The following is a 26,846-nucleotide window of genomic DNA, read 5'->3' as shown; positions in this document are numbered from 1 at the left end:
TAAATATAGAAATTATAGTCTATTGTAAACTCTTTGTGCACCTGAACTACACATTCAATTATGAATATTAACTGCACACAGATTTAAGTAATCACATAAAATGTGGCAGTTTAAAAACAGAAGGAAAAACAGCACAACTGTTTTCAACACAAGTTTTGAGAATTCGTGCAACTACTTGTGAGGTCCCTTCCAGCTCTAATGTCTATAAACAAAGCTTTATAGATTTCACTTAGACAAAGGATGTACCACACACCTGTGAGATGTGTGGTACAAACTTAGGTCTGTTTTTAAGTGCTGCAATAATAATGATATACATTTTTAGTTAGAAATACTAAATCAAATGTAGTTCGTTTCCCCTCTTTACCCCCCAAAGTTATAACTGTCCAATAAAAACCAGGTGTCAAACAGAGAAGGAATTCCCTTCCTATACGTGTACCTTCACATGCTGAACAGTAGAAATCCACCACAAGTGTAAGCCTTCATTTTTACATTAATGCATCTTATTTTTACTGAATGTATCATTTAAAAATTGCCTTGGCCCTGTGAGCTCTATGCAGGAAGCCCCTGAAAAAGCCCTAAACTCAAGAGATCGCTCCTATAAAGGAAAAACAAAATTGTAGGATTTTATTAAAGCATAAAAGACAGCCATCCTAACTATGTTGATATCTTTACTTTTTCCAGAATAATACTGCACTTTGGAGTTAATCAATGCAGTCATCCCATTTCTAGTGTGCATACATTGTTATTGCCATGTTCACTATTAAAAAAAATAAAACAAAACAAGGAGTTGTCTCCAAAATGTAAAATAAGCTTGGCAGTCTCAATATTTTGGGTTCTTACTGCTCCCCTGTCTGTTTTGTGCAAAGGAGCTTGTCACATTTCAGCAATGTAAACCCAGCAGCTCAATTTCATAACATATTGTGCCAATTTTGATTAATTCAACATTAGCATATTCTTAAATCATAGACATAAATAAAGCAAATCTTGACAATACAATTCTTATAATATTGGAAACTATATACAATATTTTCAGACTTTGTTTCTCTTATGTAAAGATCAGGTAGTTTTAAGACAGGCTATTTCTACTCCCCAGGAGCAAGTATTGGAAAAAAAGAGTTAAATAACGGCAGTAGATTCTTGAAGCTATATAAAATAGTTTGATACTGAAACAATACAACTTATTTGCAATACAGTTGTTAATCTTTGATAAACAATTCAACTACTAAGAACTAACTAAATACATTAATGTTTTCAGTCTGTCACACTGTGACATTTCCTCTTTTCAAGTACATACTTAAACTGAACAAATTAAGCTATCATAAGCAGCAGTTATAATCTATGTACAATGAAAATTGCACTGCACTCATGCAACCTTTTAGTGCCCACTAATACAAGTCCAACCTCTCAGGAAATCTGGACGCCTGACATGCTGAGGTTACACAAGAAGAGACCAGAAGAGTAACCAGACACAAGATTAAACTACTTTCCCAGTACCGCTGAGCATAATTCCACTGGCATTCCTTTTTGCTGAAAGGTGCAAAACACACTCCTAGGACTTGAAGAAACTTCTACAAATACATCAATTCTGTAAGTCATTTGTTTGAAAAAGCATTTTATGAGCCCACACCAATTTAGGTGGTAGATGCTTCCCACCATCCTTGTGTTCCCCAGAAGCTTTAGTTAAGAAGAGGTCAATTGCAGAATCTTTAGAATAACTGCATCCAAAATTGGCGTGCAGTGATGAAAACTATTAGAAGCACAAGACCACAACTTTCCTATTCCTCCTCCTCCTCTCTCCCCCCACAAGATAAGCTTACAAAACAGAAAGGACAGTTTTGATACTGATCAGCTAAAACCCTAATTTGATAGAACATACATCAGGAGCATCTATGGCTGGGAAAGGCAAGTGTCAACAGGTTGGCAAGTTGCTAAATACCCATCATTTTCCCACCACTAATAATTGCACCAACTACATTTGTTTTCCAGAATGATAACTGGGTGTCATTTCTGACCACAAAGAGCCATCCAGTGCAAAATGGTTTTGTAACTTTTTTTAATTGCTAAAGGTATCTCAAACTGAAGGATTTTGGTTGTAGATGGACCTAAAACTTGAAAGGTCAGCCTTGCCGAAATCCATGCATAATTCATAACTCTAAACTCAGAACATAAGCCTAAGTCAGCATTCTCTCTCTTCTGGTTTTGACTTTAAAGTCTGTGATCACAGATTTGTTAGATTCAACTCATTAATTGCTACGTGACCAAGAACACAAATATTCTACCCATGGAAGAACAAGCAGCACAGAATTTCCAGCTTACAGTAGCCCAGTCTTTATCTAGCAAAGGATCTTAAAGAACAAGAATCACATCCAGCGGGTTCAGCTTCCTTTGCCAAAACAGGGATTTCACCAACAAAATCCTTATAGAATTAATTTATGAGAGACTCATTGGCTAAAACAGCAGATTGTTACCTAGACTCTTCCCCTCAAGGACCAAATCAGTTCCCTAACCTGAAAGAGGGATAAAATGCCAACACTCCCCTCCCGCCTACCCCAGTTCTTGCTACTAAAAATCTCCAGACAATAAATGACTGCTAGATTAGAACCTGCAATATCTTCCTTATTCAAGTTTATTCTATGATAACTGCAATACTTCCATGTCTGGAATAAACACTTTAATATGACCCAAGAACAGAAGATACAATTACAGCAATAAGGCACCAAAACATCATACTAATAAATAATAGAGCAAGTTTAAAGAACGATTCTTGTAAGCAAAACTGTAATTCTAGAATCAAAGATCTTAGTTCAGCAACTGATCTTGAATTAAATTTAAGTAGTTGGATTTGCAAACTGTTTATACAGATTTTACTGATTTTTGTTTAAAAAGATAAAAGATTGATATTGTCAAAAGACATTGTTGTTCCCAAAAACAGGACCAGGGTTGAGAAAATGATTAGTTATTACTTCTCATTATAACTTTAAATTGCAAAATTGGGTTGCTTCAAGGAAGAGTGGAAGAACAGTAGAAACAAAATGTGGCCCTGCTCAAATAGAAACACCAAGAATTTAATCCCATACCAGTTGATCGAAGGATGGCAGAACCAGTAAGGTAGCAATAAAAAGTGTGGTCCTAGGATACATTTCCAACAGAGCAAGGGAAGGAAGAATGCCAGTGTACAAGGCAATGGTGAGAGCTGTGCTGTAATAATGAACACAATTCTGGTCACCCAAGTTCCAGAAAATGAACACTCTATGGTACAAGAAATTACAGCCTAGCTTGTCTAATCTAGCAAAAAGGGAAGAACAAGAGGGGATTCAATTGGTATCTATAAATAGATTTGAAGGTAAATATCAGAGGAAAAAGAACCAATGGACACTGATGGTAAAAAGTGGGTATGAACCAGGCTGTAAATCAGATATCCAATCAACAGAACAGCAAGGTTCTAAACAGGCCTTCTAACAGGGTTTGTTTCATGAAAGGGATTGTATCATGTGCTTGCCTGTAAGAGTCCATCCAATCCTCCATTCCCAGAATTAAGTCAAAAGACACAATAAAAGCAGTGCTGCCCAACTGGTGGCCCACAGCTGGCATGGCTGCCAGTAGGGGTGCACCGACAGTTTTTTGGGCTGATACCGATGGCTGATTTTAAGAAGCCATATCGTCCAATGCCGATCCAATTCTGACATGTAACCAGGAAGCTTGAAGACCAGCATCAGGCTGGTAAGTCTTGTGTGGGGGAAGGAATGGAGGGAGGGTTGGAGCAGATCGAGGCCCCCCGCAATGAGGGTGGGAGTAGGGCTGGGGCTGCTCAGCCCGGGCAGCATGTGGGACAGAGCCACAAGTGGCTTGTCTGGAGGGGGGAAGACTGCTCCCACCATTGCACACACCCCAAGGGCGCAGAGGGCATGCGTCCTCATATCTGTGTGTGGGGCAAGGTGATCTGGGGCTGGCGCTGGGCTCTTCCCAGTGGGGTCTGGGCCAGGCCACCCTTAGGCAGGCAGCGGTGCTGGGAGGGGGACAAGAGACAGGATGGGGAGGACTACAGCCATTCCAATATTCACCATAGCTCCCCCGTAGCCCCCTTCCAGCATCATTTTCACCTGCCCTGAGCACAGCCTGGCCCAGACCCCGACCCCCCGCCCCAGGAAAAGCCCAGTGCCATCCCGGCCCCAGCCCGCCCTCAACCCACATGCAGATCCAGGGCACATACCCCCCATGCCCTCTCGGGGTGCATGCAGCAAAAGGAGCTGCCCCCCCCACACCCTCTGGATAAGCTGCATGCTCTTCCATCCCATGCCCTGCCCAAGCCGTGCCTGCCCCTGTCCCAGTGCCAGCCTCTCCCCCACCCTCACTGTGAGGGCCTTGATCTGCCCCCCATGCCCCTTCCCTCCCCGCTTCCCCCACAACAGACTTACCAGCCAGATGCTGCTCTCCAAGCTGCCAGGCTGCACTCGTGGCTGTGTGCATGCTGCGGCTGTGTGCATGCATGGGGCAGTTATTGGCCACAGCAGCCCAAAAAAACCAATTGCCAATACTGTCCAATTCCCCCTATATTGGTACCGACCTGATATGGGACCAATATATTGGTGCACCTCTATCTGTCAGAGCTGCTGCACGGTCACAGCTCCAGAACCTGTGGGGTAAAAGCCACTGCTGCTTGCCCACCACTGAATTTGCAGGGAGGTAGGGGAAAAGGGCCTTTGGTTGCTGTGAGCAATTAACATCAGAGGTAGGAGAAAAAATGGGGGGAAAGCAACAGTGGCAGTGTTCACTCCTAGGCTCTGGAGCTGTGCCAATACAGTTGCTCAAGTAGGTGTGTTGACCAGCTACTGCTCCAACACTGGAGGTGGGTTGCTCAGCATAAGAAACGCCCCACAGCTTGGATCCAATTTGTAAAGCCAAATGAGTTAGGCTACTCCCTGCAATAGAAGTATTAGTTAGTAAAGAAAAATCTTATTTAAGAGGGGAAGTTCCTAATAATAGAAGTAGAATAAATCAGGTGATTACAATTGTGCACACACGCAGGGACTTGCAAAATTCTACTTCCTTGTCAAATAACTCCTGGTGTAGAAGTAGGACAAGAGCACAAATTTGGTTTTTAAGCTACTTGACTCACACTTACTACCACTCTCATACTGTAAGACAGGTATTTAAATTAGTTGAAGTGTTTTCACAGTGTCATCTACCAGAAGGACAATAATTTGAAAGCAGAAAAATGGTTGTTCTTACTAAACATGCTACTACTTCTTCACCTACTAATCTCACAAGGAAGCAAATCTCCTTCGGTCCATTAAGTCTGAAGTGAATTTAAGTGCAGTGACTACAGATATTTCAGAATGCAAGAAACCTAGGGTGCAGCTTTCTCTTATCACTGACAAACAGAACTTTAACATTAAATTCTTAAATATCCTCTCCATTTCTCCTTATTAATTGCTGATCCTGCCAAGCAAGTCAGACAACCCTGTTCTGGACAAAGGCTTCATAGCCTGATCATACCACCTGAAGGTCTAAGAAAAGTGACAAACAGTAGGAGCTGATACTTTAATAGTAAGAGCAGGGGTAAGTTAAAATATACACCATACACAAACATTTACCACCACCCAGAGATTTAATCTACATTTAGTTTTTAGAAAAATTATCAAGTCAAAATGGCAAATTACTGCATCATTAACTAACTAGGCACTGTGACAGATACAGTTTTGGGATTGTATCTAAAAGGTTAGACCTATTCCTACAGCATTTTATACCAACCCAAAATGAGAATGCCCCCCCCCCACACAAAAAAAAATAGGCACAACCTTGACAGAGAAATGGGGATCAAACTGAACAGAGAGATCTGGATATGGATGCTTCAAAAACCACACTTCACAAAATGAACATCTTAGATAGCTCCCTATGTAAACGTGGAGTCCAACAAATAGCACAGTATTTGATCAAAAGTCCAATCTCTACAAATGCCCAGACAGGGTGGATGGAATCTGCAAACTGTTGATAATATCAGACAGTGGCTCACAGATTTGGAAGTTGATACCAAATCTATGACACCACATGACAGAAGGCTCCTATCTTTCAAACAAGTTAGGTTCGGTATTTCTGTGTGTAAGAGGCACCCTATCAAAAGGCACAGAAATGTTTATGTAGATGACAACAGGCAGACAGCAGTAGCAGTGCTAGAGAAATGAGAGAGGTTGGGATGATACTAAACTGACAACTCACATGGGTTTGGCATCAAATACAAGGAAGCCTTGATTGCAGCACCAGCTCTGCTATGCTTAAATGCTAAGAATCTCTATTTAAAGATCAATTCTACATGTTCTACAATCCATATTCATATTACTCTGAAAGCTGAGATGCCTCAGAGGCAAAATATGAGTTTTAGGCTCCAAATTCAGTGCTGTTCAAGCCAGGGGTTCCCAACAAACAACTGCCTGCCGTCCCAACTATTTTATCAGGTTGTTTTGCGCAGCCCTAAGGATTAAGCCACAGTGCTGTCTGCCCAAAATATTCAATTGCTTGGACATTAATTTGCAGCTAATTCAAAACAAACTCTTTCAATGAAGGAGCAAAACTGGAAATGGTATTCAGGAAAGAATTACACTTGTACTCATTCAGAGTTCAACACTCAAACCAAGCAGATTTAAATGATTATACACAGATTGAACAGCTAAAAGATTGTGTTGTTTTCCAGTTTTCACAGGAGCTACACAGCTTGAGGGGCCATGCAGTAGCCATTAAATCTGACCCACATTAATTCAGCATCAGTTTAAATCCAAACTTTGCCAGAAATCTGGAGATGCATACATACACGTGGAGCAGGCATCTTGCTACAATATGTTTGTCAAGTTTTCTCTTGGTGGTTGTTGTTTGGAGAAAGGAATCTGAGTCCAAGAGAAAACTCAGAAGGCACTCAAAGGACACATCCACACATGCAAGCATGTGCACTTGCAGCAGCTCAAATAGAAGCGGTGCAAATTTGACCCAGGGCTTTTTCCTTCAGCACACGTGCTCAGAAATGCACTTTGGTGTGGAGCAAATTGTGCCACGTGGGGCAAAATAACCCTGCGTGGCTCCTCCCAGATCTGCAGCCAGGGGGGGCTAAAGCACCTGTACAGTCCCTAGCAGTATAAAAAGCTGCCTTGTCCTGGCTCCAGAAGTATAAAAAGCCTCCCTGGCAAGTAACTCAGGACTACTAGCTCTCAGGAGCTTTTAGGGCCCAGCCAATTGGTACCTAGGGACACTACCCCTTGTACCAGCTGGATTGCTGAAGCAGCAGTGAGAGTTCCCTGCACCCTCTACCCACTGCAGTGGTCTGGCAGTAGGGGCTGCTGCCTGGCTGTGACCTGCTGTGCACCTGCCAGACTCAGATAGGGACTGCAGAGCCAGCAGAGGTATCTGCCCCACTGGGCCAGCTGCCAGCGGACTGTGGTTGCAGGGTTGGCCTCTATACGGCACTACTGCCATGCGTGCCCCCTGCCCAGCCACCTGGGCAGCTATTGCCCTGAAGATGTTCCGGGTGTAGTGGCCTGCTTTGAACCATCAAAGCATGTCCTCCTGGTCCCATCTGGCCAGGTGGTCAGCTACAGCCAGCTGGGTCCAAGGTGCCAGCTCTGAGCAGGCAGGGTCCTGCTACTGGCCTCCCTAGCAGGAATACTGGTGTTTCCTATTGGAAAACTGAAAAATCACTGATAAAAAAATCCCCAAGTCACTCTGTAAAACTCCCCCAAATCCATGTTCCTCCACAAGTAAAACAAAAGACTACTATAAAGAGAGAGAGAACGCAAGACAGAGACAGTGATCAGTTGGACAATGTTTTATTGAGATATCTACAGTGGTAAAGCAAGTCTCTTATCATAATAAAGTGAACTCTAAATACAGGTTTCATGAATTCATGAATATATGTTTTGCTGCACTCCCACAAGGAGATGGCCCTCACATAAGGGGTACAGCCTCCAACAGGGCATTCAGCCCCCACACAAGGGGGCCAAATAGCCCCTGCAGGGGCCTTTACAAGGCCCACATTCCCCCCCCAACTGCTGTCCCCCCAGCCCTGTCCCTTACCAGTTGCTGCAGCCCCCTCAATGGCTTCCCCACAACTTGCACTCCTAGGCCCCCATGGCTAACTCCACAACCCCAGGCACAATCACAAAACCCAAAATAAAAGAGGGGGGGAAAAAGCTTCTGCTTACCCGAGAAGCAAGGGGGGGGGGGCTCCAGGGCCTCCTGGCAGAGCCCCCCAGGCACTATAGGACAGCAGGGGGGCAGCAGGCCCGTCAGCCTTCCCCGCACTGTGCAGGCAGGGCCCCAGTCAGCCACCCAGTAAGTGCAGGTGGGTTTTTTTTTTTTGGTTTTTTTTTATTTTAAAGCTATGGAATGCGGGGGTCAGGAGAATGAGGCTGGCTAGGGCAGGGGGAGGGGCCATCAGGGGTCCCCCACCATGGTCCCCTCCATGAGCCCCCCAACCCCTTACTCACCAGCACAGGAGCCCTGGTGCTGGAACATGGGCCTGACCAGCCGCATGTCTCAGCACCAGGGCGAGTGGCCAACCACAGAGATGCTCTGGCAGCCAGAGCATCTCCATGGAGGACCCAGCCTCTGGCTGCCTGAGGGCATGGTCCAGAACCATGCCCTGCTGCACTTTTTTAAACTTTTATTTTTTTTAATCCAGGGATCTAATTTTCTCCCCACGCTGCAAGTTTGCAGTGCAGGTAACGTTTTTTCTTTCCTGCATGTGCCTCTTGCCCCGCCCCAAAGGGGTTTGAGGTGGGGCAAGAGGCACGTGCATCCTTGTGTGGACATTCCCAAACTGTTTTGTGAAAACAAAATGAGCTGCACACATGAATGTTCACTAGGAAGGAAGGATGAATTGTGGGACAGAAAAGTGTGTGTGGGGAGGGGAGGAAGAAGTATTGCAAGTAATGAGACAAAACACAGTTGGGGGTTTTGGTCAAGGAAGTGCAGCAGGATAAATGAAGAGATTAGAAGACCTGTCAGGTTCTTGCCTTCTCACCTTTTCAAACATGGAGGCAGAGGAACCTCTGTGTATCCCTGAACTCCCATCTTTGCTCCTCGCTGTGAGCTAGCACCTCGAATGCTAGCATCTGTTCCTCTAGGACATGTGTGGGCAACCTAGAGCCCATGGAGCAATTTTATCCATCCAATGAAGTCCAGATATGGGTAGTAATTCAGCAGTGTGGGGGTTCCCTGGTGATTTGGCAGCATAGATATATGCTCATGGTGGCAGGCAGGTCAGAACACCCATCACAAAGTGAGCACCATTACTCTGACCTGCATGTCAGCCCCCACTCTAAGACTTCTGAGTCCTCTTCTCCATATGGGAATCCGACTTGTAATTCTGAGATCTAAGCCCATCTCCCCACCTCCATGTAGTACCTGCCTGGATCAAGGGAAGTTCTCCTACCACCACCTCAGCATCAGCTGAACTGTTTTGTTTGTCACTTCATCCCAAATTCAGAATGTGGGGGGCTCCAAAGGTAACCAAAAACCACCCAAACAAACAAGAAAACCCAAGTTTAAATCCCCGAAAACAGTGAGATACCAAATTAAGACAATTCCTGCATGCAAGCAAAAAGTGGGTGGAGGCAACGGGCCAGGAAGGAACCCATGACACCCAGCTATATCCCAGGTGGTCCAGGGACACTGCTAGGAGTCAAGCCGAGTAGGACTCCAAGTTATCTAAAGCCACCATAGTTTCATAGTAGCTAGGGCTAGGAGGGACCTGACCAGATCATCTAGCCTGACCCCGCCACAGGCAGGAATGAATGCTGGGTTCACAAGACCCCAGACAGGTGGTCAGCCAACCTCCTCTTGAATTTGCCCAAGGTAGGGGCGAGGACCACTTCCCTGGGAAGTTGGTTCCAGATTTTGGCCACCCTAACTGTAAAATATTGCCTTCTGATCTCTAACCTAAACCTATTCTCCATCAGCTTATTACCATTGTTCCTTGTCACCCCAGATGGTGCTGGGGGGGAAAGGGCTCTACCTATTTATTCCCAATTTTGGAATCAGTGATTCAATGGAGTCACAACAGTCTGTGGTCCTTGATAGGATGGAGAAAGTTTCAGATTATTATAATTATTCTGTCTCCCTATTTCTTTTTAAAAAAAAAAAAAAAGAGGCAGGCCACCAAGGCTAGAGTCAAGTGTGTTACATTCTACAGATGAAAGAAAAAAGGTCAGCTCTTTTGTTACAAGTGTAGTTGCAGAGTTTCTTAGGAAGTCCTTTTTGTCTAGAACTTCAGGAGATAAAGCATACTGTAGATTGGTACGCTCAAGTGTACTCTGTATTTGACAAAAGTATACAAGCTTGAGTATTTAATTGCATCTAGTTAGATCTTGATGAATCACCAAAATGCTTTCTTCAAGTTTTAAATTTGTTACAACTTCTGCTTTCATTTCTAAATTTAAATAGACCACAGTTATTTACAACTTCTTATTAGTACCTTATTTCATTCAGTGAGTTTTAATGATTTGGATGTATGGAAGAGCAGACCCACAAGGATCTGAACCACTTCAAGGGAAATGTTCTAGCCACTAAAACAAAGGTGGGAAAATATAGTCCACAGGTAAGATGTAACCCACCAAGGGATTTTGCGTAGCCCACAACAGGTCCCTCATGCCTACCCAGCACAGGTGCAGTAGGCAGCCCAGGTCATGGCATATGCTACCAGTCCTGCTGGCCCCAAGCAGGCAGATGGGTTGGAGGAATATAGCAGTCAGACTTACTTCCTGGAAGCCCCCACAGCAGCAGCTCCTTCTAGCTGTCACTGCCAATCTCCACTCTTGTCACCGCCGGAACCATTCTGGCCCATCCACCCCACACCCACCACCAGGAGCCCTGGACATAGCAGGTGGTCAGGTGGAGTCCCCAAGGAGACCAGTCTGGGACACATGGAGGCAGGCCATGTTTGGCCAGATGGATGGGATGGGGCCATGAGCAGATGGGAATCGGAGAGAAGAACAGGTGGCTAAGGCCAAGACCAGGACCATGTGGTGGTGACAGTGTGGAACCATGCAAGTAGTGGACTATGGCTCTGCCACGGGCCCCAGCCATATGCTGTAACCATCCCGTGATCCTGGCCACAGCGCTGACACCACCCCACCCATCCTACTCTCAGAAATCACTTCTCCATCTCCTGCCCACCTGTGGCCCCATCCCATCCACCTGGCTGAGCACACCCTGCCTGTGGGGGCCAGACTCGATGGAGACCTTGCCCATTTGCCACCCCTATACCAGCCTAGTAATCTACCATTTAGGGAGTTTTGGTGAGCTGTCACAGGCTGGGGAGGTGTTGATCAAGCCTGCAACAGCTCACCAAAACTCTCTAAGTGGCCCTCCAGGCCAAATAATTGCTCACTCCAGCACTAAACAACTGTATAGGAGATGGGAACCACCATCTCCTCTAGCATGTGGTTTGAATGGAAGAGATTCTAGCTACAGAACCTTGTACTGTCAGCTATGCTTGGGAGTAGCACCTACAAGATCAAACCCTTCATTGCAAAAACATTCAATCCCACAATTGCGTCTCCTGCCTTGCACACGTACCATGGTAGGAAGCACAATTGTGTAGATCACACATTGGATCTACTTGCACTGTGTAGCAGAGGCCTTGAACACACAGGTCCAAAGCAATTAGGTGCTTAAGTCTAAATGAATGATCTCTAGAAATCCCCCCTAAAATCCTGCGTAAGTGCTTCTAGATCTGCATCTTACACAATCTAGATACAGCAAACAACATTGTTTGCTTGTGTTTTAAAGTAGGTGTCTGATTATATTTTTTTGCATAGCTCTTTAATACAAAGTCCTCAAGTTGGTGTGTTCATGCGTGGCAGAAGTTAGAAGATGCAAAAGATGCACTAAGTGTTTAAAGTTGCTTTTGGCCACACTAACTACTGCTTTGATATTTGTTTTATCTATACTATTACTGTGTTTAATCTAACAGGAGTACGTGGAATAAATCTGAAAAGTAACCATTTACTATATTTTATTGGGTGGCGATATTAGCTTATAAACCAAGCACTGAAGGCCATGACTGATGTTGACAGTGACCTTGAGGCAGCTCTTGGAAGGTAGTTGCCATAGCAACATTACCACAAAAGTGGCACATCCTCAGCTAAAGCAGTACCAGCCCAGTGCATTACGTTGTTAGATACAAACAGATATGCAGTAGCTCAACCTATGCTGCATTTATGCTTCAGTAACATTTAAGTGTTTTATTAAATCTATTGTCTACCAGAGACTAAAAAGCAAAGGTTTTGGGGAACAAAGCAATACTTTTAAGTACCCACTCCTTACTTCTCAAACCTTCGCTTGTATTTTGTAACCACTTCTGCCAGCGCTGGTGTTGGGTAGACGTAACTGAGGTGCCCACCACAAGGAAATCATATCACTAATTTGTCTCATGCTACAGGGACATCATGTGTCAAAAGTATTGTGGAGACCGCCAATCTTAAAACCAGTGCTATTAGACAATAAGCAAAGACTGAATCTGTAAGGAGGCTTCTGAGAAATCTGTACGTAGGTTTCTGATTAATAGGTTTTTGAGAAAGAAGGCAAAAAAAAAAAGAGCATTTCTGCCCAACCTTCTCAGAAGGAAAAAAAATCCAGGAAACATCCTGACCTTATTTTGAATCTAGAGCCATAATAGTTTTCCTGCTTTGTCATAGTTGTTTGTTATTTTCCTCAATTTCACCCAACAGTTTCCCAGACCAAGAACTATGAACACTGGACCTTACAGTGGCATGTAGGTTACCATTTTTTTTTTTTTCAAACTATTAGCAAAAATTACAAAAACTACTCAAAACAGAAGAGCAGCTAAACATCACTTAATATGGCCTGTAAGATATATGAATACTAGACTTTTAGATAAATGTACTGTTCGAGTCTTCAGGCAGAGACACTGTTGCGATGCTTCTTCTAATATTAGTCACATACACACACACAAGTTTGAGACTTTTTCCATCCAGTAACCCTCAACTACCGCTGGCATCTTAGGCCAGATCCAGACGTACATGCATGTGCAATTTATGGCACTACAAACCTCTTTGCAGCACCACAAACTACACACTGCACGTTAAACTATGCATAGTACTACTCATCTGCAGTGCCAGGACAAAATTCGCAACCAGGATTTTGTAGTACCAAAAAACCAGAAGAAAAAAGCAGCTTAAAATAGTGGCATGCACCAGGACAAACATGGTGATGGGAGAGCAGGCAACCCAGGGCTACCTGCTTCCCCATCTCCACATGCTGCAGAGCCCCCATGCTGAGCCATCCTGTACCCCAGACACCTGGCTCCCTGGCTGGCTGGGGTACAGTGTACCTTGAGACAGGGGAGCAGCAGCCATTGCCACACTGCAAAGCACAGAGTAGGGGCATGCACTGCAGCATCAAGTAGTACTATTTGTGCAGCTGTAAATGCACGCCCCTGCTTGTGTGGATGTGGCCTTAATGTGTACCTGTGCTCCACTTCACGTTGCTAATAACAGATTCTTTCTATATGACAGTTTTCTTGGTTAGACTTGTACAGCCTTACCGCCTCAGAAGAGGCTATACAGGTCTAACTGCATCAACATCTAGCACTGTACCAAATCACTTGATGCACAAAATAAGAAAAACAAAACAAATAAAAAAAAAAAGACCCTGTATAGCGTGACAGATTTTTCTAGGCTCAGTAAGAAAAAAAAAACCAGTATACTTTACCACAAATCCTTTGTACACACATACAGTGTTGGGTGAGACTGAGCCATGTTTGCCTTAATATATTCAGTAGATTTTTTTTTAATAAAGCTTAATGCAGAAGAGCAGATATCACTATAGCAGTCTTCCATTTCAGAAGCTGAGATTTCAATAAGTTTAAAAATAAACTGCACTTGCAGCAGCAGCTTTCTTTCTCCAATCTAAAGGGAAAAAAGACTTAATACATAACAGTCAATTTATTTTCGTGCTCTTCAGATAACTACTATAATGTTTTTAATTTTAGCAGCAGGACTGAAGTAATAATATTTCAGTAATTCCCATTAACCTGGATGAACACTTACCCATCTGTTTTTAGCCTACAATAAACTCATGAAACAGGTTTCATTCCTTATTTACCAAACTGCCACTAAACTTAGTCATTAACAATTTGCCAGTCTATCCACCGAGATTTTAAATGACACTAGAGCTCTAGTAAAAGTAATAAGGTATTGTAAAAACCTTGTACCAAAGGACATCAGGGGTAGGCAATCCTCGGCACAGGTGCAAGTGTGTGGCACATCAAGCCATTTTGCTTGGTGCACACACCTTGGGACAGATGGTGGAGAAGGAGTTGGGGCTGCGCTGCCAGAACAAGGATTGGGCCCCCTCACGACTGCCCCGCTGTCCATCCCTGGCACAACAGCATCTTACAAGTCGAGGTTGCAGGTGTTTATGGCACTGCCCAAAAATGTTGATGACCCCTGCTCTAGTTTATTCCAGCCACAAAGTTCATCTAACCATTAGTAATTTAGTCATGTAGAAATCCTGAGCAATTTCCAATCACAGTTTCTAACCCCAACAAGACATGGGACCAATATAGAAGTTAGCTAGGCCCCAACAGAAAAAAGGTGGTAGATGGTGCAAGTAACTCAGCCACAGTAACTTCTTTCAATGGAGTAGATAATTACTCCCGAATTAAAAAAAAAAAAAAGACACATTGCAGTCAATACTTGACCAGTTATACAGGTTCAGGCTTTGTTTGTCTATGTCCATCCTGCAGTAGCAAATTATTTAAACTCAGACAAGCTATCACCTGTTCCCTTTATAATGTCAAGGGCTAAAGCCCTGAAATAGCTACCTACTACATGCAGCTATCTGTTCCTAACCTGGTGCCTGTATGTTGGTACAGATTAGTAATGTAAGTGACACCAGAAAATGTGATCAGAGGAAAGGAGATTGGAGTTCTACATGGATGAAGTAGGGGCTCATTAAGGATTACGCTTACTAGCTTTACTGCATCTATTCTGAGTTTGGGACAGTTGCTGAAACTGGAGTGTCAAACGAAGACCAGCCAGCCAGCGAACAACAGGATTTAAAGGAGGCCCAATATGTTGCTGAAACTGCAAATTCCTCCCTCGTGACTCTACAGTAAAATGTACAAAAAGATACCACTATGTTACTTAAAAAGGAAAGAAACAAAAGAAACAAAAGGCATCAGTTCAGATCTTTAGATCATACTCAGGTCTATTTGCATGCTTCCCTTCAAATATGGGTTGTATTCTCTAGACCAGTGATCCTTAACCAAGGTGCTTAGACACCCTAGGGTGTTGGAAGGAGTTTTCTGCTTCTTTTGAAGAGATGCAAGTAGATAAGTGTAGACTCAGGCTCATCCCCGTGTACCCACCACCCCTCTACATACAAGTGCCCTAAGCTTATACACCTTAGAAGTTGCCCCACATGTCCTAGCTGGATAAAGCAAGCTATGAACAGTACAGACACTATTGATTTCCATCAGCAAATGCAAAGTGACATCGCTGTATTATTACAAAATTAAAATCAAAATGCTTTCTCCAAGAATAGGATAACATCCGTACATCCTGGATTTCATAGGTGGTCTCAAAGAAAATGGAAGCAGAAGTCCCGGATTGGCAGGAACCTGCCCACACAAGCCTGGCTCCTGAGCAAGTGACTCTGGTTACAGCCCAGTGGAGTCAGGACCAGGGAGCCACCCATGGCTGGGCTTCCTGAAGAAAAGTGAAGCAGAAGTCCTGGATTAGCATGAACCTGCCCACACATGCCCAGCTCCTGGCTGACTACTGGACAAGCGACTTCCAGCTTGCAGCCCAGCCGAGTCAGGACCAGGGAGCAGCCCAGGTAAGAACAGGTTTCCCAGGGGAACAGAGATGACCTCAGATCTCTGCCCTTAGGGGAGCAGAGGTTCCTCCACCCTTCCCACCAGCTGCAGACCCATGCTTGGGAGGGGTGGCTCAGGGCTCTGCCCCACCAGCTGCCAGCAGAGGCATCGTGTGGCTGTGCAAGAGGTTGTCCGAGCCTGGGAGGTACTGCAGAGGGGCTGCTGCCAGCCAACTCCAGTCTCTGCATGCAGGGGGTGAAGACTGGCCATGGGCTTCTGCACTCTCCCACCCCACCCCACCCTACTCCAGAGAGCCATGAGGTTGTGCATGCATGTGCCAACACATCCCTGTCCTGGATTTCCCTAAAATGATTATGGTCACCCCATCTATGAACAGTTTAACAGCATTTGACTTAGCCTGCAAGTTTGCCAGGAACAGCTACCGGACCTTCTAATCACTGGCAAGTAGGCCAGGTTAGAAAAAAAACACAAGTACTGCTATATACCTTGTCTACTGTAAAGAGACTGTTCACCACTACCCATTACTGTATTTTCTTGAATACAAGATTACCTCCACAATAATTAGATTCTATATATGGAAAAATTTATACATTCATTATAGTTTTCCAGCTACAGAATTTAATTATTGGAGGCTTGCACTGAATTTATCCCCCTCCCACTATAAGTACCAGGAGATGGGAGGAGAGAAAAAAAAAGAAAAAAAAAAAAATCAGGAGTCAGGTGGCCACCTTGCCTTCTGTCCACCCCTTCCCCAAATTCTTCCCCCTGCAGCCCTCCTTACCATCAGACCCTGCTCTGCCTGAGCAAGTGGAAGAGAGGGGCCAAATAAATTAACCTGTAGTAACTTGCATATAGGCAAATTATGACAGGTACCCATAGACTTAGTTCATCCAGAATTCATGTACTTTACCTTTTCTGAAAACTGCTGCAAGTTTTAGCACAAATACTCAATAAACACACTTTAGAACACCACTTCTGTACTTATTTATATGTAGTACAAACTATGCAAGATATTAGTCCAGGGTTTTTCAACCTTTAAGGGGTGTACACTCTCCTGGTGGGTACCACTTCCAGACTGTACCCCTTTCTAGACTGGAAGGTTGTGGGGGAGGGGTTGCGGACAGCATGACCAGCTGGACATGAAGCACAGGGAAAGTGGCACGTAGCGACAGCACAGAGTGGTGAAAAGCAGCGATGGGGGACAAGGAGCTCACATGCAGCTGCCACCATTCACCACTCCACACCGCCATGTGCCACCTCCCTGTGCCGCCGCACGTACCCTGTGGGGCTGTTGCAAGTATCCGTAGGGGTACACGTACCCCTGGTTGACAATCCCTGTATTAGTCCAAAACCAAAAAATCCCAAGCTTTCCCCGCCACGTGCAAGCTTGGCCCCCCTATGTCCATTCCGGTTAATAGAGTGTTCTGGTTACTTAAATGCCAGTTAAAACAGCTTTTACTGTACTCCAGCCATGCTGAGCAAGCCCCAGCCCTATATAGCTCCTATGTGGAGAAGATGCTTGGCAGTTCTGTCATAAAGGAGTATATGTTCTACCCCACAGTTGTAGGGGCCCAGCAGGACTGTCCTCGAAATTACTGCTTTGAACTGCTGTGGTACTAGGAATCAGGGCCATGAGCTCACAAGGGACAGTCTCTGTACTTTACACTTCCTCTGCTAGTACCCAGGTAGTAAAGAGGAAGAAGCATCTCAATTAAGAATAAAAAAAAAAAAATGGTGAGGTAATAGGACAGTGGAATAGAGGTAGAGAAAAAGTGGACACACACACACACAATATCGTACTACCCTCCAGATCCTTGAACCAAATGCAGGAGCGACGTCCCAATCCCTACCTTCTTCTGGTCAAACAACTGCAAAATTCAACATGTGTAGGGGACAGCTTCATCCATTTTGTGATCCCTTACCTTAAATCACTCCTACTACTGCCTACGATTTACTCCATTAGCCCAAATGAGAGAATTCTGTGGTGCACATCAGCCAGTCTGAACCCATTAAAAAACTCCACGAGGAGGTCATCCTGATTCCATAAAATGGACTTTTTCTCCTAGCTTGCTTTAAAGTTAGGTTAAATTCAGTAAAACAGAACATTCAGATTAGCTTTACATAGTTTAAGAATTAAGATTTAATAGCAACCTGCTTATGAACCTACACAGTTATATACCATGTCCCTCCCTCCTACTCTCAGAAAATCTTTCCTTATCCATTCAAAATGTTACTTTACCGTATTTAATAGGACACTAAACAAGGCTAAATATAAACTGTTTTTTCAGAACTTGAAGTATTGCTTCAAACAAATGAATTTATCTTAATAATATCCAGTCTCAAAAGGCATTGTATTCTCCATTTTACAGGTGAGGTCCAGAGACAGTCAGGTTTCTGTTTGGATGCCGAACCAGAAATACTAAGTCTTTTAATTTTTTTTGCTCTTCTTTCTTGCTTGCACTTCAATATTCCAAGAAGATTACCCGGATTACCTATTAATTTAAGGAATGCCCCAGATTTCTGCACATCATACATCTCATTTTGGCTAGCCAGAACATGAAAAACTTGCAATAAGCTACATCTACAGTTGGCCAAAGTTGCTTGGCCAGTTCACTGTCTGCCCATGGAGTTCCTACATACAAAACTCTAGTTCTCCAGGGCAGCATCCAAATTCTTTATTTAACAAAAACAACCACTCTTTTCTGCAGTCTCTCATCTCATATAGTTTCCAACTTCTACAGTAGTCTTAAAAATAAGAGCCATTCACCAGAGCAGGGCAACCGAACTTTTAAGCCCTGGGGGCCTACATCCTATCCAGGCTATGTCAGGGGAGGCCACACAGATGCTCACCCCCTGCCCACTGCACCATGTGGGCAACACCTCCATTGCAATGCTGGGCACCCATGAGCTGCCCATGCTGTTGTACTGCCCCACCCCCTTGGGGCAAAGGCAGAGCACGGCAGCTGGAAGAAGGGGGAGCCTGGAGAGACTGGCTGCTGTTGATGCTAAAGCAATGACAGGAGGCAGTAACCACCTGAGAGCCCAAGGCCACATATTAACTCCTTTGGTGGCTTGCAGGCTGCATCCAGCTCACATCTGATAGCCCTGGGAGTAGAGTGATGCAGTAGGCCGGGGGCAGGGGAGCTCCTGGCACACCTCATCCTTTGTGTGCAGTGCTGCTTGCCCCCGTGACCTTCATCTGGGTTATCACCCAAGGTTGGGAACTGCGGTTCTAAAAAAATAAAAGTCTTAAATTTAGTGATCTCTTTGTATTAAAGCACTCAACAAGCCCAAGGTTATGAAAAAAAGCACATGTGCTCCACTTACTTGTTCTGGCTAAGTACAGACAGTCAAAAAGCCTGAGGCTGAACTGAGACTAACCTGCAAAGACTGAATAAGCTATGTAGAGTGAACTGATAAGCAGGTGAACAGACATTCACTTTTGATTCCAGAAATGCAGCCACATGCCTACAGTGCCCCAGGCCAGAAATCGGGGGGGGGGGAGACACGACACACCCACTAGCACACGCCTCCCTGCTTGGCTGGAGCAGACAGTTTGGGCCAAGGGTAGCCCACCCATCCTGCAAAGGGGGGGCAGGGTTTGCAGGGAAGTGCAAAGCATCCTGGGATACTGGGGGACTGTGAGCCAACTTGAATCCAGAGGTGATCTGGGATAGAAGTTCAAGAAACTAAACTAACTTAAAATCAGTTAAGTCTGATATAATGTCCATCCAGCTTCATCTTAAAGCAGTTTTGGCCATTTTGAAAGCAGTCTGTGTATCATGTTACAGATTTTAAACAGTTTCCAATCACTTACACCAGTTTGTGTAATTTCTGTCCCGAACTCTGCAGACCAGGTCCTCTGAGGCAGGTACTTGTAGGGAAAGGAATTATGCAAGTAAATATTTTTATCTAGCAACATTTTTCATGTAATTTAGAAGGACATTTCTAACAGGGATAGCAGCACATCCTATTGATCTATGATTGTCCACTATTTCCTCATTTCATTAGTCAGTGCAGACTAATGCCAACCATTAAACTATCCAGGCTTAGCTTTTCAATACTGCCCCATGCCAATTTATTTTGGTAACGCTTAGCTTTAAAGCAATTTGTACTCTAAGAAAGCAGAGGGTATGGAGATGGGGAATGGATAGTACAGAGACAAATTGAAAACCAATAGATTAATTTAATAGATTACAGGCACCCCATGAAGGTTGTCATTCTTGAAACCTGAAGGGGAAAAATAACAATAAAGCTGTTCTATTACTCATTATAATGTGTTTTTAAACAGTGTAGTACAGATCACTAAAATTCTGTAGCAAATCATTTTCTGGGAATCCTTTTTTCATTAATGTTTATCAACTAATTTTACATAAAAAGCCAGATAGAAAAATTATAATCTACAAAAATCAAATCAGAAGAAATCTGAGATTTTGAAGGAAGGTGTCTCAAAACCAGAAGCCACATATGCAGAATCATTTACATGTTTATTTACAGGTGGTCAAACAGGTGAAAGTTCTTGCAAATGGTGTTAGCAGTTAAAGTCTTAAAGTAAATGCTATCCAAAAAAATCGTAGTTCACCACCTACTGATCATTTAAAACCACATATATTTTTTACATTGCAGAAAACTTGCATTACTATACAAGAAAGCCATTCTTTAAGAATAAAAGTTACAAATATTTTCTGACTTAAGACAGGACAGAAAACAAGAGAGAGGAATCTAGACTACAACCTAAGTGCTAAGCTTGATACCCAATGTGCTTATGAAAAGGAAAAAGGAGTGGAATGCCTCAACTTAAACCAAGGTAAGCCTTTCAGTTTCGTAGGAGCAGAAATATATTATCAGCTTCTCAATTATTCTAAAACAGTGGTTCCCAACCTTTTTTTGCCATGACCTACTGCTGGGAGCGGAGCAGTACAGCAGCCTGGGGGCAGGGGAACTCCTGCCACGCAGTGGATCTCGTCCTTTGTGCGCAGCGCTGCTGGCATTGCCTCCGTGACCCTCATTTGGGTCGTGACCCAAGGTTGGGAACAGCTGTTCTAAAAAGTCTTTAAAATGTAGTGATGTCTTCATATGAAAGCTCTCAGCAAGCCCAAGATTATGAAAAAAAAGCACATGCGCACTAAGCAGATTAGAGTTTAAACTTATTTATATGTACTTGTTTGAACTACAAGTGTTTGGAGTATTTACCTTAAAACAAGCACTCTGGGAGTCAACAAATTTGTCCTGAACTTTGGATTGTCCAGACAAGCATACAGAAGTGTCTCAGTTAATAAGAATTAACTCAAACATTAACTCGGATTAGAATCTAATGCGGGCTCCTTGAGCCTTGTTTCTACTGAAAGAATGGAGACAGTTCGACAAGTGAAGACTCGAGGCCTTTCACTAGAATTTTAGCAAGAAATGTGTGTAAATGTGTAGTTAACAAATGAAAATAAACCACAGACTCTCTCCACAGCATAGCAGACACAGCCAGGTAATTTAACAGATCCTGCAACCCAAACTGGTAAGCACTGCCTTAAGCTTAGGAAACATTAAACCAAATGATTTCCCCATTACAGCACCAGATCAGGTTAAGACTTTGAGCTTAAGTGTTTTAGTTCAACACATTTGTTTGCCCACACATTTACTTATAGACAAAATCGTAAGCTAATAGAGAAAACACTTGACTGTTGTAGTGACTACAGAAGCCAATATAAAACAAAGTTGGACTGGTTTAATTAAGGAATTATTTCAAGACTGATTTATTGTTGTGCAAAAGAGTGCATGGACGTCATTCTTCCAATTTAAAACAGGTCCAAGTTCTGTCAAAAGCAAAAGTACCTATACGCTTTAATTAAAAAAAGGGAGAATAAATTGTGCATTTAGATGCGACCTAAAGAGAGACAAAAGAAGTCAGAAAGAACATATCATGTCCATCATCTTATTCAGTGCTATATACTGTGGCCTTGTAGAAAGAAGGTATAGAATGGAGCAATGAGACGTGCATGTGCACACAGCAACTATGAAAAGGGAGTAAAGCTATGAGAGGCTAGAGACAAGTTACATAAACTGGTATAAGTGATCAGAAACCAGTTCAAATCTATAACAGAACAGAAGTTCAATGCATTTTGCTTTCAAAATGGCCTAAACCAGTTTAAGAGAAGCCTAGATGGATGTAGTGTCAAACTTAACTGATTTAGGTTTATTGAATCTCTGTCTTTGACACTATGCACCTGCCCCGCAAACACCTCCTCACAGGGTGAATGGGCTATCTTTGTCCCAACCTGTCTATTTCAGCTGAGCAGGGAGGCGTGTTCTACCACCCCCAGCTTTTGGCCTGAGCCACTGCAGACATGCAACTACATTTCCAGAATGAAAAGCAGAAGCCTGTTCACTTGCCTATCAGCTCAATCTATGCAACTTAAGACTAACCTGAAAAGACTGAATCAATTCAACCTCGGGCTTCTGACTGCCTGTATTTTAGATAAAGAAAGTACCTTTTAGGAGGCTCCATTGGGTTTAAGTCAGGGGTAGGCAAAATGCAGCCCACCTGGCCATTCTATCCTGCCCACAGGGCCCCTAAAAATTTTTTTAGAAAATTGATACTCATCTGCCCCTGGCTACACGTCATGCGGCCCTCAGTGGTTTGCCAACTCAGTAAGCAGCCCTGTGCCTGAAATAATTGCCATCTCCTGGTTTAAGTTATAGCCACTTAACCAAAGGTCACTTTCATTCCTTATTAGCCCACCTGCCATCCACAGGGGCAAGCTTCATTCATTAGCCTATTTACAGATTCATTCCAGTTTCAGTTTTATTGCTCCAACAACTCTAACGTTATGTTAGAACTCATTCAGGGGTCTTCCCTCATCTAAATTTTGCAAACTGTTACGTAATGTTTCCAGGGCTCAATTATACACCACTCCAAAACAAAAATAAGTAAAAATAAAGTCACTCAAGAAGCTATTTTTAAGTTTGCACGCATTTAAAAAAAAAGTCACTAACAACAAAATTACAGTGAATACATGAATTCGTTTCAGAGTCAAGACTTTACCTGGTGTTTTGATGTTCTCCTGTGTTAAACAGTCTAGCAGTAACTTTGTAAAAATCTGTCTCTTCAAAAATATTTCATGAGTACTGAAAAGAGACATACAAGAAGACAAGTTTTAGTCTAAGACAGCCAAGAGTCTTGATTTAAAGATTACATTTCAACATGCTAAAGGCCCACCAGAGCTAAATTAAAAAAAGGCTGCTATGAAGTTTCATTTTTAAGTAATAAGAGCACCTATAAAAGTTTAGTAAGAAGTTTACTGGGTTTTGTGCAGACTCGGTGGAAAAAAAACAAAAACAAAACACACACCAGTGTTTAAACACCTGCACCAAAAGCAGTCTTAACCTGTTGTGTATCATCATAGTAACGATAGGTAACCCTGAACTAAGGGTCGTACAAGAGTTAGTTCAAATCAATAGTTAATACATGTAAGACACTGCATGCTTCAGTTAAATAGTTTAGAATTTATATTACCTTGTTTCAGGAAAAGAGAAAAAAAAAAGATTAAGATTAAAAATACCTTAGAATAGCTGTTGAGAGATCCCAAAGTATTCATACAAAGCTATATGCAGGTCTTGCATACCTCAAAAAGAGTTCAAACGACAGGCCTAGAAGCTTCCACTTTTAGTACTGTATTTTCTTACTACAACACACCATTTTTGTCAAAAAGCCAGCTACTGTAATATATGGTAACAGCAGTTTCAATATAATGGAATCCAGCTTTTGCCATTTAAGCCTCAACCAGGCAAAAGCAAAAGTAAAGTCTGCACGAGCCACAGGGAACAGAACTATGACTAGGCTTGGCTCTCTAGCTGCTGTTGCTACTCGGTTACTTGTTACCAGGGATCCTGCTTCTCTCGCAAAAAAAAAACAAACACAAAACAAAAACAGAAAACCAAAATTCTCTGATAAAAAAAAATATTCCAAACTCCGTGTTTTTCTGCAATTAAAATGAAGTATGTGCATGCATCAGCTGGACACGTTTTATTGATCCATTTACTATTTTCAAGCAATCTGGAAGCCCACCCATGCCTCAATCATTGTATTAAAATAAATTCTAATACCTATATATTCTGACATTTGACTGTTGGGTTGTTTTTTTTCCATGGAAAATTAGAGCCCCCCCCTCCGCTGCCCCCAGCTCACCAGGACACAGGTCCAGCTGCAACTGTCCCCCCCGATGCTTTGCGATGCTGAGCAGCCCTGATATGTCCTGCTCCTGCAATGCCACTCACTCCTGACGCACAGTCCCTCCCCCCTGTTCAGCTGGTGCCCCTCACTCCTGACACACTGCCCCCACCCTAGGCCCTAAGCGTGTAGAAAAGAGGGTGGGTATGTGAAGCGGGGTGTAGGCACAGATGCATGGGAGGCATATGCTCCCTCCAGCCCTGCATTTTCTGTGCCCACAGTGGGGCACAGGGCTGCAGCTTGGCTGGACCAGCTCCAAGCAGAAACTGCCTACATGGCCCAGTGGTCAGGACCTGGAGTGGAGTGCTGCCACGGTGAGGTGCCTTCTGTCCATCCAGCAGCAGCAGGGGGCACAACTCCAAGCTGCTGCCGGTGCCTCACCTTGGCAGCCATGGCCATGCAGCGCTCCCTGCCATACCAGGTCCTGCCCTCTCAGCCATGGAGATGGTCCTGCCTGGACCTGGTCCAGCCAGGCTGCAGCCCGCACCCCAAACCCTGGCTGCAACACATTTGTGCTACAAAGTCAAGCTTGACCCTCATGCTGAGAAGAGCAGCATTTTCTGGCCATCACTGATGCACCACAACTGGTTACAAACCTAACTGATGCAAACTAGGATTTGTATAACTCTTACAGTTTCTAGCCTCACAATAGGGACTGACCACTGCCTCCAGTGTTTTGCCGCTGGAACAAAAGACCAGTCTTTAAAGGTTAATGGAAGTCAGAAAGTTTCCAGAACCTTTTCACCTCTTAGTGCATTTTATCAGAACCGCACAACCTTGATGACTTGGTAAACGAATAAGTGTCTTGTAATCCATCATCCAGGAAGCAGCCGTTACATTCTCATTCCTAACCCAGATCTTGCAGACATCCTCATCTGTAAATAACCCACAGGAAGGCAGACAACAGTACCAACACTGGAAGTATCCGGCTAACACTGATTAATAAGCTTTATGCTACAAGCAATTTTACATTGTGGATACATGAAAGCCAAAGCATAAATTGTCTTCCTTCTTGCAGGCAGTGCATTGAAAACCCCCACTTAAAGTGCAGCTGCGATCAGAAGAAGAAAGATGTTTGGTTACCTAAGAAACAGGATAATGAATGTAAAAAAAAATATATATATATATTATATTAGAATGCCTTTACATAAAAGTTAATAGCATGTTTCAACTGGAATACTATTTATTCATTGTACTGGTCACTTCATCTTAAAATACAATTCTGCAGAATTAAGATAAGGTTCAGACAAGGGCAATGAGTGATCAAAGGCACAGTAAAAACACTCAGATGAAACAGTCCCTCCATTTCAGAAAGAGACTACTAGGATGTGACATACCTCATAAGAATATGTAAAAAAAAAATAATAAATAATAATAATAATAATAATAAATAGTATAGAAAAAGCAAATAATCTCTATTCCCTAACAAGAAGCTGCTGACATTAACTGAAATTAGAAAAATAAAATTAAATACTTTCCTTCTTGGCCCATAAAAAAAAAAAAAAATACAGGAAACTGAACTGTGAACCTCACTGCCACGTGAAACTTGAGACCAAAGATTTAGTATTCAAAGGGAAATTATACCGTTAGTGGGATAAAAGTTATCCAGAATTCTAATGAAGTTGTTTGAGTGACAGATCTTAGTTTTTAGTTTAGGCCCTAAAACACAAGTCATCTGGGAATGAAAGTTCAAACCATTCTCTGAAGTATCTGACAATGGCCATCACTAGACAGGACCCTGGACTAGACGGATCCTGGATACATGTTTCAGTACATTAGTTCTCTGAACTGCATAAGATCTTATATGGCAAGATTTCTTAGATCTTGTTGGTTTGAGCACAGGACAGAAGTCATTACTAAATTCCCCCACGATATTGGATGAAGACCAGTGCTCATATTGGCATTTGATCTTCTCTAAAACAGGGAAGACATTTCAGATGCACTAGGAAGAGATTTTAAAAGTACAGCCAGCTATTCCACACCAACTCTGTGTAGACACTATTATGGAATACAGGAAGACAGTGGAGAACCAGAACATTTTTCTTCCTGGTTAAGTCTCATGAAAAGGTTACAGCCCTATTCTTTATAGCCATATCACCCTCACATCAAGGTTAAACCTCTTAATGGGACTCTACATTTTAAGTGTACTCAAAGATCAGACTAGTGCAGAAGGCAGCTAACCATTCATCAAGGAGTTCTCCTTGTCATCAGCACAGGATACCAGGGCTCCAAAATCTGCATTTCATCTTTGGTCACTGTTTGGAGTTAAATTTTTCACCTACAGAATTCTTAACAGCTTGAAACCTGCTTGCCAATGACTTCTCTCCCCATTGTCCCCCATCTCTATTCCCGCAACTTTATTCTCCTCCTTGCTATGAAATGCTGGACTGTAAGAGGTCTCACTCCTCATTGGATTTGCTGTCCTTTGCAACACTTGGCAAAAGCCATCTATTTGACAGCTTCAAGAGGGCTTCAGGCTTATTCTACCTACTGTGATATTTCCCACCTGATTTGTTATCATTGTTGGGTGCGTTACTCTGCTTGGTACTATTGCTATAGAAATTGTAAATTCATCACCAGTACACCAAGAACACAATATTTTCTTAATACTTGAATTACAGAAAGACAACTTGGTATTTAAACAGATAAATGACTGGTTAGTAAAACTATTTTTTTTCAGCATATGGAGCTTATAACCAACTTTCTGGGTGCACCAACGCATGCAATTAATGCAAAGCAATAAGCCCTGGAGCTGTTTGACCCAGAACAAACTAC

At 43.1% G+C, this 26,846-nt stretch overlaps 1 protein-coding gene across 11 annotated transcripts in view; it reads right to left on the bottom strand.

Annotated features, from left to right (window-relative positions):
• Positions 1-26,846, bottom strand: part of NCOA3 (nuclear receptor coactivator 3) — a 144,836-nt gene that overhangs the window by 103,069 nt on the left and 14,921 nt on the right. For 7 of the 11 annotated variants that reach the window (XM_090064386.1, XM_090064395.1, XM_090064396.1 and 4 more), the window contains exon 2: positions 22,887-22,969. The exons of 2 other annotated variants lie outside the window; for them this stretch is intronic. The gene's annotated coding sequence lies outside the window, so the exon portion shown is untranslated. Of the gene's footprint in view, positions 1-19,667; positions 19,725-22,886; positions 22,970-26,846 lie in introns of all 11 variants that reach the window. 2 more of the 11 variants (XM_090064387.1, XM_090064391.1) reach the window with 1 other exon arrangement.

This window comes from Crocodylus siamensis, chromosome 10 (genome assembly GCF_052110815.1).
Source record: "Crocodylus siamensis isolate JL-2025a chromosome 10, ASM5211081v1, whole genome shotgun sequence".
In the NCBI taxonomy this organism is placed as follows: Eukaryota; Metazoa; Chordata; order Crocodylia; family Crocodylidae; genus Crocodylus; species Crocodylus siamensis.
Note: the sequence above shows the minus strand (reverse complement) of the source record. Positions and strands in the feature narration are given on the sequence as shown.